Below are 12,264 nucleotides of genomic sequence, written 5' to 3'. Positions count from 1 at the left end.
TGATGACTTCACAGTCATGTGACCAAAGATCTAAATTGCAGGAGTTTAAAAGAACTGAACAGGAGACAGGCTGGTGTTCAGGACTGACATTATTAGGAAGGGAGAGCAACTTGGCAATTTCACTGGGCCCCACTCTCCTAGGGGCACCAGTGTTTATATCCTGATGCTAACACTGCTTCAGGACCTTTGTGACATCACATTTTGTGACTAGGTTGTCACCAAAAGATCTCCTAATTGCAGGAATCTAAAGCTGAAGAGGAGACGGGCTGGTGTGTGTGTGTAACAGGGTTAAAATGTACATAAGATAAACTTGCATGTTTGTTAATGTGTATATATATATATATATATATATATATATATTTATGCTATAACTTAAATGGTCACTAGAGGGCAGGCACACTGCTAGACAGTAAGGAGTTACATTAGGTTTCCCTGGTAACGTAGACACAGAGAGACGGTTGAAAAATTTTCAGTCAGGATCTGAGGGACTGTGCAAGAGAAAGACGTCTGTCATTTTTCCATGTTCGGATTTGTAGGATTGCCTGGTTTTTTTCTTCTTTTTGTGGACTGCTTACTTGTTTTTTTTTTTGAGCTCCTACTGCCCCTGACGAGGGGAATTCATCTGAGTGAATTTTTCTCCAGAAACTGTTTGGACAAAATCAACTAAGAGTGAATCAGAAGCAGTCTGAAGGGACGGACGCCATCTTGAGTGAAAGACTTCAGTGAGTAACAATTGACCTGAGACCGATCGGTGTATAATAGTCAGTCAGGGACAGATAGATATATTGCTTCATCACGCTGTCTGGGGCAGTGAGGTACCGAATATTGAATAGAGGTACAGGTATAAGGGTACATGTACATATATTTACTTGTTTCTGACTGTATATGGGAAGGTGGCCGGGTACCCTGATTGAATTGTAAACATAAGGGGAGGTGGTTGTAAAATTATATCCTTGGAGGGATCACGTGCCATTATCTGTAGTAGTGCACCCGGGTAAGTCCCATTAATAGATAAGGGAGGGATCGGTATAGTGGGGGGAAATATAGTCCAGTTCATCCCTACAGACCGACACTTGAAGTCCTCCGAGTTGCATAAACTGTCATTGTTTATTCCGGGCTGTTGTGGCCCATACATTGTAAGAGAGCTGTTTTTTTTATAAAGAAAATTGTTATCCCCCATCTTTGTGTCCCTGGGTTTTCCATAGTGCCATCGTATCTTAATAGTTATAACAACTGGCATTCAGTCGTTACATGTGTGTGTGTGCGTGTGTGTGTGTGTGTATTGTTGTTCATGGGGAAAAAATAAGACATCCTCTGAAAATAATCCCTGACCCATCTTTTGGAGCAAAAAAGAAGTAAAATATAAGACCCTATCTTATTTTTGGGGAAACACAGTATAATCATTTTTCTGCCCACTGTGTACTGTTTTCTAACATGACTAAAAACAATCCTTGCAGTGCCCACATAACAGCGGTATAGGTTGGCCAAATATAATTTCTGTACAGCTTACTTTATACCCAAAATTATAGAAATGTCTACATGGGTGACTTTGAAGGCTAGTTTATTTTAAATGAGTGAATAAAGTGAGTGAAATTGAATCATCAGATGAATACGCTAGTGTCACTCCAGCCGTACTGTGGTTCCTGTATAGTCTGCAGTCTGATGATGACTGATGACAACTCCCAGTAACTCCTTACTATTGTTAAGAATATACTGGGACTTGTAGGTTTATGTGATACAAATGTATATACAGTAGGTCTGACCTGATACTACAATTGATGTACACGAATGGTGGTTCTGGTGTGTATTTTTGAATTAATAAGAGTAATGATGCTGTATTTCAGTAATAATGGTGGTTCTGGTGATGTACTGCTGTAGTGCTGAGGGTTTTGATGCTGTGTTTCTGTACTGATGCTGTATTTTGGCAATAATGGTAGTTCTAGTGATGTATTTCTTTATCTTTGGTGTTACTGGTGATTTATTCTTGTGGTGTTGTTGACTCTGATCCTGTGCACATGTAACAATCCATAGCTTGTAAGATTCCGTGATACAGGGCATTGTTAATAAAATGTTGTGCCGACTGACAAGTTAAGGGTTACTATGTTTTATATTTATGTTAGAAGCATTAAAGAGGTTGTCCAAGTTTCTGATGAAAGTCTGCAGTAAATCTATGTGACTGCAGACTTATGAATTCTTACAGCGCACACTACAAACTGTCAGGATTCTCTGCTGCCAGCGGGAGTGGGAGGTCACAAAACCACATGGCCAATACAAGTGAATTGAGTGAGGCTAATCACGTCTAGTCAGAATATGGCTGGAAGTATGCAAATCGCATTCTTGCCACACATGACTGTGAAATCTTGCGGCTGGCACAGAGAATCTGAAAAAGTGTACAGTGCACGTTCTGTGAGAATTCACAAGTCTGCAGTTATCTAACTGGACTGCAGACTTTCATCATAAACCCTAACTATTCCTTTAAAGGGGTTATCTGGCTTATTTTGACTTTTTTTTATTATTACCCTATTGGGCTACATTGGGGCAGGTAAGTAGATAGAGACCACTTACCTTCCCTGCTGTCAGCCCCTCTCCCCCGGCTCAGAGTGGTCATGTGACTGCTCCTGCCGCGATTTTGCTAGTTCCGGTCATTTCATGTCAACATGGGCAGGACCATGTTGACATGCAAATCTGGAACAGCATGTTGCCGCCCCGCTGGGCAGGTACAGTGCGTGAGTCCCAGCCCCCCTTCCCTGCACCCTCCCACACGTTCCCCCGCACCCCGTACTCTCCCCGCCCATGGTGTCACCGCCTGCACCGGGCCAGGATAGCAGGAGTGCCCGTGCAGTCTGTGTCCCGCTCCAGCCCCGCGGCTGCCTTCATTGCAGTGTGTGTCTGCCCGCATGCAGATTCTCACCATGCAGTGCTGGCAGCCGCGGGTATAACGAACGCTGCTGCCAGGAGGTTAGATGACATCATTACCTGTGGTGACGATCTCCTCTTCACTCCTGTCACCGCTGTCACTGCCGTCTATGCCCGCTGCGTTCTCACGTCACTAGCGGTGACATCACGGGCGATACTGCTGAGAACGCGGCGGGCATAGAAGGCAGTAACCGCGCTGACAGGAGTGAAGAGGAGATCGTCACAGCAGGTAATGATCTCATCTAACCTCCTGGCTGCGCTCATCATCCCCTGCAGTGACCTGGGCTATTGATGTTAGCTCAGGTCACTGCATTGCTCTCCCAGCCAATGGGGAACATTCTGTTCTTCATTGACTGGGGGGACATTGTCTATGGAGTGGATAGTCATGTGTCCCCCTTATTGGATTACGCCGGACCCGGATTTGATTGTTCTTTTCAATAAATTGTTGAAAGAGGGAATGTGGGGAGTGTTTTTTCAAATAAAACTTTTTTTGTTGTCTATTTTTTTTATTAGTGACTGGGTTGGTGATGTTGGGTATCTGATAGATGCGTGACATCACTAACCCCAGGGCTTGATGCCAGGTGACATTACACATCTGGCATCAACCCCATATATTACCCCGTTTGCCACCACACCAGGGCAATGGGATGAGTTGGGGAAAAGCGCCAGGATTGGCACATCTAATAGATGTGCCACTTCTGGGGTGGCTGCGGCCTGCTATTTTTAGGCTGGGGAGTGTCCAATAACAGTGGACCTCCCTAGTCTGAGATTACCAGACCCCAGCTGTCTGCTTTACCTCGGCTGGTGATTCAATTTGGAGGGGACCCCATGTTTTTTGTTTTAAATTATTTATTTAATTTAAAATAGCGTGGGGTGCCCTTTGTTTTGGATTATCAGCCAAGGTGAAGCTGCCAGATGTGGTCTGCAGGCTGCAGCCATCTGCTTTACCCTAGCTGGCTACAAAAGATAAGGGGGACCCCATGTTGTTGTTTTTTTTTTTTAATTATTTATTTTTTGGCTAAATACAAGGCTAAGCACCCTTTAGTGCCACATGAAAGTCGCTAAAGGGTGGCAGCTTAGAATATGCAAGGGGGGGGTTGGACATTATATATGTCTTTCTCATCTATCTATTCATCTATCCATTATCTATCTGTCTATCTATCCCTCTATTCATTCATTCATTTATTCATTCATTCATCCATCCCTCTATCTCTGTCTCTATATCTATCTATTCATCTCTAGATCTACTCATCTATTTATCTTTCTTGCTGCTTCCGTTTTTTGCGGTCCGCAAAAAAAACGGAGGGCACACGGATGACACACGGATGCATCCGTGAAAAAATGGACCATTTTTTGCGGACCGGAAAAACGGAACGGTCATGTGAATGTAGCCCACATGTGTTCCCTATGGGGGTAGGGGCCGGTACAGAACGATGGTGAGGGGGAGGGGGGGGTCGGTACAGAGCGCTGTGTGTGTGTTTGTGTGTGTTTTGTAGAGCCTGATGTGATGTGGGGTGCAGAGTTCAATGTGTGTGTGTGGTGCAGAACCCGATGTGTGTGTGTGCGTGTGTGTGTGTTTGTGTGTGTGTGTGCAGAGGGGCAGGGGCTGTTATTTCCATTGCTAGAGTGATAACAGGTCAGGTGCTGGGCAGAGAATACTGACAGGGAATGTGAGTGCTGGGGGCGGGCAGAGGGCGGGCAGGGGGCAAGGCTGGACACTGAGGCCAGGCGGTGCCAGCTCTGACTGAGGTTTTGCACAGGAAGTGGTCAGTTTGCTTGTGCTGAATGTAAACAAAGAGCTGCAGAGAATAAAGGGATAATTCAAGAGGAACAAAAGATAGAAAACAAAAAATAAGAATGTAGGGGTGTTTTATATGACAATACAGCACAGATAAACTCAACATTTTTTTGTAAGCTAATGTCAGACAACTCCTTTAATTATAAAATTAATTACTGTAGCATGTCCAATCCAAACAGAGTATAATATAGTCACTGTTGGGATTCAGCTCCACTCATGCAATTTTCATATTCATGGTCATGTGACATCTAGCTGTTTTTCCTGCTTCTCTCAATGATGCAGAGGCTGTAGTTTTCCACTGGACATTGAAAGAATTGAGAAAAACGGCTAATTGGTACATGACTGTAAGTGTATAAATCGCATAGGAATGAGCATGACGACTACTCACACCGCATATGGGGTTAGAGGGGAGTGCAAAAATGAATTCTTGCCCCAGATGCTGTAAAACCTAGATCCACCTCTGCAGAATGAGGTTAGTTTTCCCTTATTTAGGTGCAGAGATATAGTTTGAAGGCTGTAATGCATTACACAAATGCCGTAATACAGACAGAACACAATTATGCTTAATATAGATGCAGTGGAATAGCTTATTTGAATGAAAAGATAACAAGCTAGTAATGTTCCCACCACTGGTATCCCACTGCCTCTATATTAACGATAATTGTATACCATCTGTATTACAGCATTTGGTAATGCACTACAGCCCTTCTCAGTTATCTCTGCACCTGAATGAGGAAAACTAAACTTCATCTGTATTGCAGCATTTTGGTAGTTCATTGCAGCACCCAAACTATTTTTATGTTCCTATACTTGAAACAACTGTACTCTACAGTCCTGCAGTACTTGAGCAGCCTAGTACAATATTTAGGCATTTTATCATAGAATTCTACGGGCAATTTGTACTCCTGCACCAATCATAGGCGCCGGTGGGCAGGGAAAGCAGGGAATACGAGATGGAACAATGAGCGGCCCACAGTTTCAAAACAGGAAAAGCCTCCGGAGCTTTGTGACAGCCGTGCAGCACCGCGCCGGTGATCGGTGAGTATGAGAGAGGGGAAGAGACCGACCGACAGGCAGAGAGAGAGACAGAGCAACCAACTGACAGAGAAAGAGACCAACCGACAGACAGAGAGGGATTGCCCGACATAGATAGACAGAGAGAGAGATTGACCAACATCGACAGAGAGAGACTAATGCCCGCTTTACACACTACAATATATATTACGATGTGTCGGTAGGGTGACGTCGTAAATGACGCACATCCGGCATCGTAAGGTACATTGTAGTGTGTGACAGGTACGTGCAATTGAACGAAAATCCGTTGATCGCATGCACATCGTTCATTTCTCATAAATTGAACATGTGGTTGTGCAATGTTCCCGAGGCAGCACACATCGCAGTGTGTGACACCCCAGGAACATTGAAAGACAGCTTACCTCCATCTGCGGCTCCCGCCGACAATGCGGAAGGAAGGAGGTGGGCGGGATGTTTACGTCCCGCTGATCTCCAGCCCTCCGCTTCTATTGGCCGGCTGCCGCGTAACGTCGATGTGACGCCGAACGTCCCTCCCACTTCAGGAAGTGGACGTTCGCCGCCCACATCGAGGTCGTATGGACGGGTAAGTACGTGTGACAGGGGTTAATCGTTTGTGCGCGCATTCAACAAATTGAACGTGCCGCACATACGATGGGGGCGGTTACGATCGCATACGATATCGTATGCGAAATCGTAACATGTAAAGCAAGCTTAAAAGACCTGCATTTTGCTTGTCAAAAAAGAATGCGGTATGCAACAAAAATGCAGTCCAAATGCATTTTGGTTGCGTTTTGACCCACATCATTGATTTAAATGGGTGGAGAACGCAGCTACAATGCACAAAAGAAGTGACATGCTGCTTTTTTTTCCCGCAGCGATTTTTGGCATGCAAAATGCTGCGTTTACAAACGCAGCGTGCGCATTGAATTTTCTGACTTCTCATAGACTTTGCTGGGGAAGCTGAACACATTAAATTGCTCACATAGCCTAAGGCGGGCTTTGCACACTACGATATCGCAGGTGCGATGTCGGTGGGGTCAAATTGAAAATGACGTATTTCCGGCATCGCATGTGACATCGTAGTGTGTAAAGGCTCGATGATACGATTAACGAGCGCAAAAGCGTCGTAATCGTATGATCGGTGCAGCGTCGGCGTAATCCATGATTACGCTGATGCGACGGTCCGATGTTGTTCCTCGTTCCTGCGGCAGCACACATCGCTGTGTGTGAAGCCGCAGGAGCGAGGAACATCTCCTACCGGCGTCACTGCGGCTTCCGTAGGATATGCGGAAGGAAGGAGGTGGGTGGGATATTTACATCCCGCTCATCTCCGCCCCTCCGCTCCTATTGGCCGCCTGCCGTGTGACGTCGCAGTGATGCCATATGACCCGCCCCCTTAATAAGGAGGCGGGTCGCCGGCCAGAGCGACGGTCACAGGACAGGTGAGTCCATGTGAAGCTGCCGTAGCGATAATGTTTGCTACGGCAGTTATCACAAGGATATCGCAGTTGCGACGGGGGCGGGGACTATCGTGCTCGGCATCGCAGCATCGGCTTGCAATGTCGTAGTGTGCAAAGTGCTTTCACACTTGTGAGGCATCCGTCACAGTGAATTTTGTGATGCATGTGATGGATGCTTTGCAAATAGTGTGCTAATAAAGGTAACGGTTTCCTGTGAAAGAACGCTTTGGGTTTTTTTTTTTAAATGTTTCGCTGGCAAAGGAGATTTGCGGTCGGTTGGGAGGAGAGAGAGATGACCGCAAATCCCCTGAGTGACCGCAGTGAGCCACGTGATCAGCGGTGCCATCACTCAGGTGACCCACGGCCACAGCTGAAGTCCTCCACCTGAGAGCGGTGGCCGTGAGTAACCTGAATTGAGGGGACAGCTGATTGCGCGGCTCACTTCAGTTGCCGCGTGGAGCTGATCAAGAGCGGTCGTGTTCTACTACCGCTCCTGTCAGCTTCATGTAGCAGAGCTGGATGCATGGTGGGACATCGTGTGGATTACGCCAGACCTGGAGGGGTATTTGGGGATTAATAAAGTGGTGAAAGAGGGTGTTTTTTTTGTCATTTATTAAAAAAAAAGGATTTTTTCAGGTGTTTGTGTTTATTTATTTTCACTTACAGGTTAATCGTGGGGGGTGTCTCATAGACACCTGTCATGATCAACCTAGGATGTAGTGGCAGCTATGGGCTGCTGTCATTAACTCCTTATTACCCCGATTGCCACTGCACCAGGGCAATTCGGGATGAGCCGGGTAGAGTCCCGGGACTGTCGCATCTAATGGATGTGGCAATTCTGGGCGGATGCTGGCTGATATTTTTAGGCTGGGGGGCTCACCATAATGTGGGGCTCCCCGTCCTGAGCATACAGCCTTCAGCCGTGTGACTTTAGCTTGATTGGTATCAAAATTGGGGGGGACCGCACGCTGTTTCTTTAAAATTATTTATTTATTTAAGGAACTGCACTTCATAGACCCATCCACCGGCGGCTGTGATTGGTTGCAGTGAGACAGCTGTCACTCAGAGTGGGGGTAGGTCTGACTGCAACCAATCATAGGCGCCGGTGGGTGGGGGAAGCAGGGAATACGAGATGGAATAATGAGCGGCCGGCATTTCCAAAAGCAGGAGAAGCCATCAGAGCAGTGTGACAGCTGTGCAGCGCCGCACCAGTGATCGGTGAGTATGAGAGAGGGGGTGAGGGGGAGAGACCGACCGATAGAAAGAGATAGAGAGACCAGGAATGATGTAAACGATTTAGATCGTTCTGCTGGACATGCTGAGCATGCTCAGTAGAACAAGAAGGAATCCGTCAGAAGATTCTGCCGTTTAGCGCATTGTGGCGGAATCCGCAACCATAGACAATCATTAGACACCTTGGCAGATTCTAACGGAATCCATCAAGGTGCGTTATTTTAACAACCCAAAAAACGCTACATGTAGCGTTCCCTCCGCCCTCTGCTGCGTCAAAATAACGACTCAAAGTTGTCCAGCGGATGCAACGTAGACATTTGCGTTACAGTGCGTCGTCATTACAAGTCTATGGAGAATAGCGCAGTGCGTTAACAGACTGCGCTATTCTCCATAGCGGTGGATTGCGCTGAACGCAAGTGTGAAAGCAGCCTAATAAGAGAGAGTGATCCAGGACTGAAGCACGGATTGCACGCTGACAGTTCTGCAGCTCTGTGTGAGAGGACTGTGAGCTCTGTACCACAACCACAGACTAGCAAGTGACCAGGAGTTGCCCACCCCCACCAGGCTTCCTACTTAGGAGAAGGATTCTGCTTGCCATTCTCAGCCTTTCCAAACAACTAGACCCTGAAGCCTCAGCTTTGAACTCTTGGTGAATACAGACCTGCTGCAATACAGAGTTAGAAGCTACTGCTAGGACTTAGGCTGAGTGCGCACGTTGCGTTTTTTAATGCATTTCCGCAGGATTTTGAGCAGCAGCGTTTTAATGCCAAAAAACTTGCATTTTGATTTCCAAGCAAAGTCTATGGGAATTTAGCAAAATTCGTCCGCACGATGCTTTTTTAAATGCAGCATTTTGAGTGACAAAATTTTGTCAAAATCTCTGCATTTGTAAAAGCAGCATGTCAATTCTTTTTTGCATTTTGGCAGCGTTTAGCATTGAAGTAAATGACAGTTGTGAAAACGCATCCAAAATCCAAATCCTAGCGTTTTACATGCATTTTTGATGCTAAACGCATGCTTTTTTGCCAAAATTAAAGCATGTGTTTTTGGCATTATAGTGAGGTCAAGAGGTTTCCTTTTGCCCTCACATCCAGCTCGACTTAAAAAAAGAGTCAAACAATAAGTTAAATGTAATTTTACATAAATATTAAATGTCAATAATCTTTTAATGAAAATTATCATTGTAGTGTATGATTTAAAGCATGATATTTTATTTTTTTTTTCACTTTTTTTCCTAGTGTTTGAATGTTCAAACTTTATTTAGTAGTGTCTTTGTATTGAAAACGTATCCCATTTTAAGCACTGAGAATGCATGTAAAACGCGGTCAATACGCGGCAAAAACGCAAGAAAAACGCATGCGTATTTCCTGCGTTTATGTGGTCAAAACCAAATTTGACAATGACAAATTCTGCCAGAGGATGCACTCATTTCTGCAAGGTACAGAACGCAACATGTGCACATAGCCTTATAGTTCTACTGTTGGAGAAGTATACTGAAGTTAAATGCAAAGGAGCACTACTGGGAGTTGTAGTTCTACTGTTAGAGAAGTATAGTGATGCTAATTACAAGCCACTAATACAGTGACTTGTGATTTCGCTAACTAGAAGTTGTTGTTTTCATTATATTAAGTGCACCATCAGTAGAGATGAGCGAACCGGTCATGGTTCGGCTCAAGTTCGGTTCGTCGAACGGACGTCTCGTTCGAGTTCGGTTTGTCGAACGTTCGACGAACCGAACTCGAACCGCATAGGAAACAATGGCAGGCAATCACAAACACAGAAAAACACCTAGAAAACACCCTCAAAGGTGTCCAAAAGGTGACAAACAACTCACAACGCAACACAAACACATGGGAAAGTGACAAGGACATATACTCATGCGAAAACAAAAGAGCTGGACAAGGAAAAAGAGGAGGACGCACAGATATATGAGTATATGCAAGGAAACGTCGATGCCATTATTGTGCAACTTGAGCCCTGCTCATTTTAGGCTTCCAATCTGGATAAATTGCCTGAGCTTGCCATGTACGCCTTGGGGATCTTGTCGTGTCCTGCAGCCAGCGTTCTCTCGGAACCTGTCTTCAGTGCTGCTGGGGGTCTGCTGGCAGATAAGCACACGTGTCTGTCTACTGACAATGTGGACATGGCTCTCAGAGGACTTTTCTTCCCTTGGGTCATCCAGGGGAGGCGAAAGGCACGCGTATTTTTGAGAGTGCTTCATGCAAAGTATCTGTTTCATTTTGAAAAGGGGGATCAAGTGATGCCAGTCACGTGGGGTGTGTGTGGCCCAATTAGTGGAAATGAGGGAGACTGTGGTTGGAGTCCCCTTGCTTTTGAAAAAAGAACCAAGATGAACAAGTCATGGCTCTCAGAGGACTTTTCTTCCCCTGGGTCATCCAGGGGAGGCGAAAGGCACGCGTATTTTTGAGAGTGCTCCATGCAAAGCATCTGTTTCATTTTGAAAAGGGGGATCAAGTGATGCCAGTCAAGTGGGGTGTGTGTGGCCCAATTAGTGGAAATGAGGGAGACTGTGGTTGGAGTCCCCTCGCTGTGTTTTACATGATTTTCGAAGGGTATGACATGCCTAAGAGGTTGAGTTTCATCATCTGCAACTTATTGGCAACAGAGGGCTGCCTTTACACCCTTTTGAGACCGAGGATTTTCGAGACCTTATGCCCATTGCAGTGCCCCAAGAGCCGATGGCCAGTCGTCACTCCTTCTCCAAGAAAGGCGTGCCCGCGCTACCACAGCAGGTCGCACACAACCTCACCGATTCCTTGAGAAACTCATTTCACCACAGATACTTGGACCAGTAAGCATGGACAGGGGAGTTACATGTTGCTGACTGGGCACTGGGTAACTATGGGGAGAGATGGAGAAGGGTTTGCTGTACAAGTCTTGCCGTCCCCACAACTTGTGTGTCAATCCTTCCTCTGTATGTACAAGTTCCTCCACTGCTTCTGCCTCCTCAACCTCGTGTGGGTCCTCCACCTCGGCCCAAACCCTGTGTGGTCAGGCCACCCTTCCTTGTAACTGCGCCCAAGGAATCCCCCACACTTCCTTACTATGCTGGCAGCAGAGCTCAAGGCCATTAGGCGGTCAAATGTTTACTTTGAAATGTAGGGGAAATGTGAGACACCGCTGAGGAATTGTGGACGGTTAGCTCTGGAGAGTGAGACCGAGTTTCATCAATGGTTGTCTACACTCAACCAGCAGTCAGGGAAGGTCGGGTGCGACAATGATGCAAACCAGTCTGCGACCCTTCTTCAGGGCAATGTGACACACGTGCCTTGTATGGCTCACGTGTTGAACCTGGTTGTCCAGCAATTTTTAAAACACTATCCCAGCCTACATGGCCTTCTGCAGAGGGCACAGTGTAACACCTGCCTGGATCGACACACTCAGATGGGCTGTAAAGGATAGGCTAGAGGCAAGCCACTCACCAAACTGGACACCCAGAACCCTGAATCCCTTTAACCCCTATACAGTGATTTGGAATTACACAGGGCCCAAGTTGATCAATACCTGTGGAAGGCTGCAGTTCCAGAGAATAGTAGTCATGCAGGGTCAAAAACATTAATTGAGGAAGAGGAACAGAATGGGATGGCCAGGACTTAATCAGAAAACAAGCAGAGGTGAAATGCGGATCGGCCAACGAGGTACATAAACAGCAAGCAGGAAAAGTAGTCAGGTAACAAGCACACAAACTCATAAAACTGAACTGGGGGTAACAGTAACAAGAGGTTCATAGCTTTGTCTGGCAGTGGTCTGCAGACAGGAGGGGCCTAAAAAAGGGTGTGGTGTCTTCCCATTGGTTGTAGC

The sequence above is a fragment of the Anomaloglossus baeobatrachus genome, chromosome 9 (assembly GCF_048569485.1).
Source record: "Anomaloglossus baeobatrachus isolate aAnoBae1 chromosome 9, aAnoBae1.hap1, whole genome shotgun sequence".
Taxonomy (NCBI): domain Eukaryota; kingdom Metazoa; phylum Chordata; class Amphibia; order Anura; family Aromobatidae; genus Anomaloglossus; species Anomaloglossus baeobatrachus.
Note: the sequence above shows the minus strand (reverse complement) of the source record.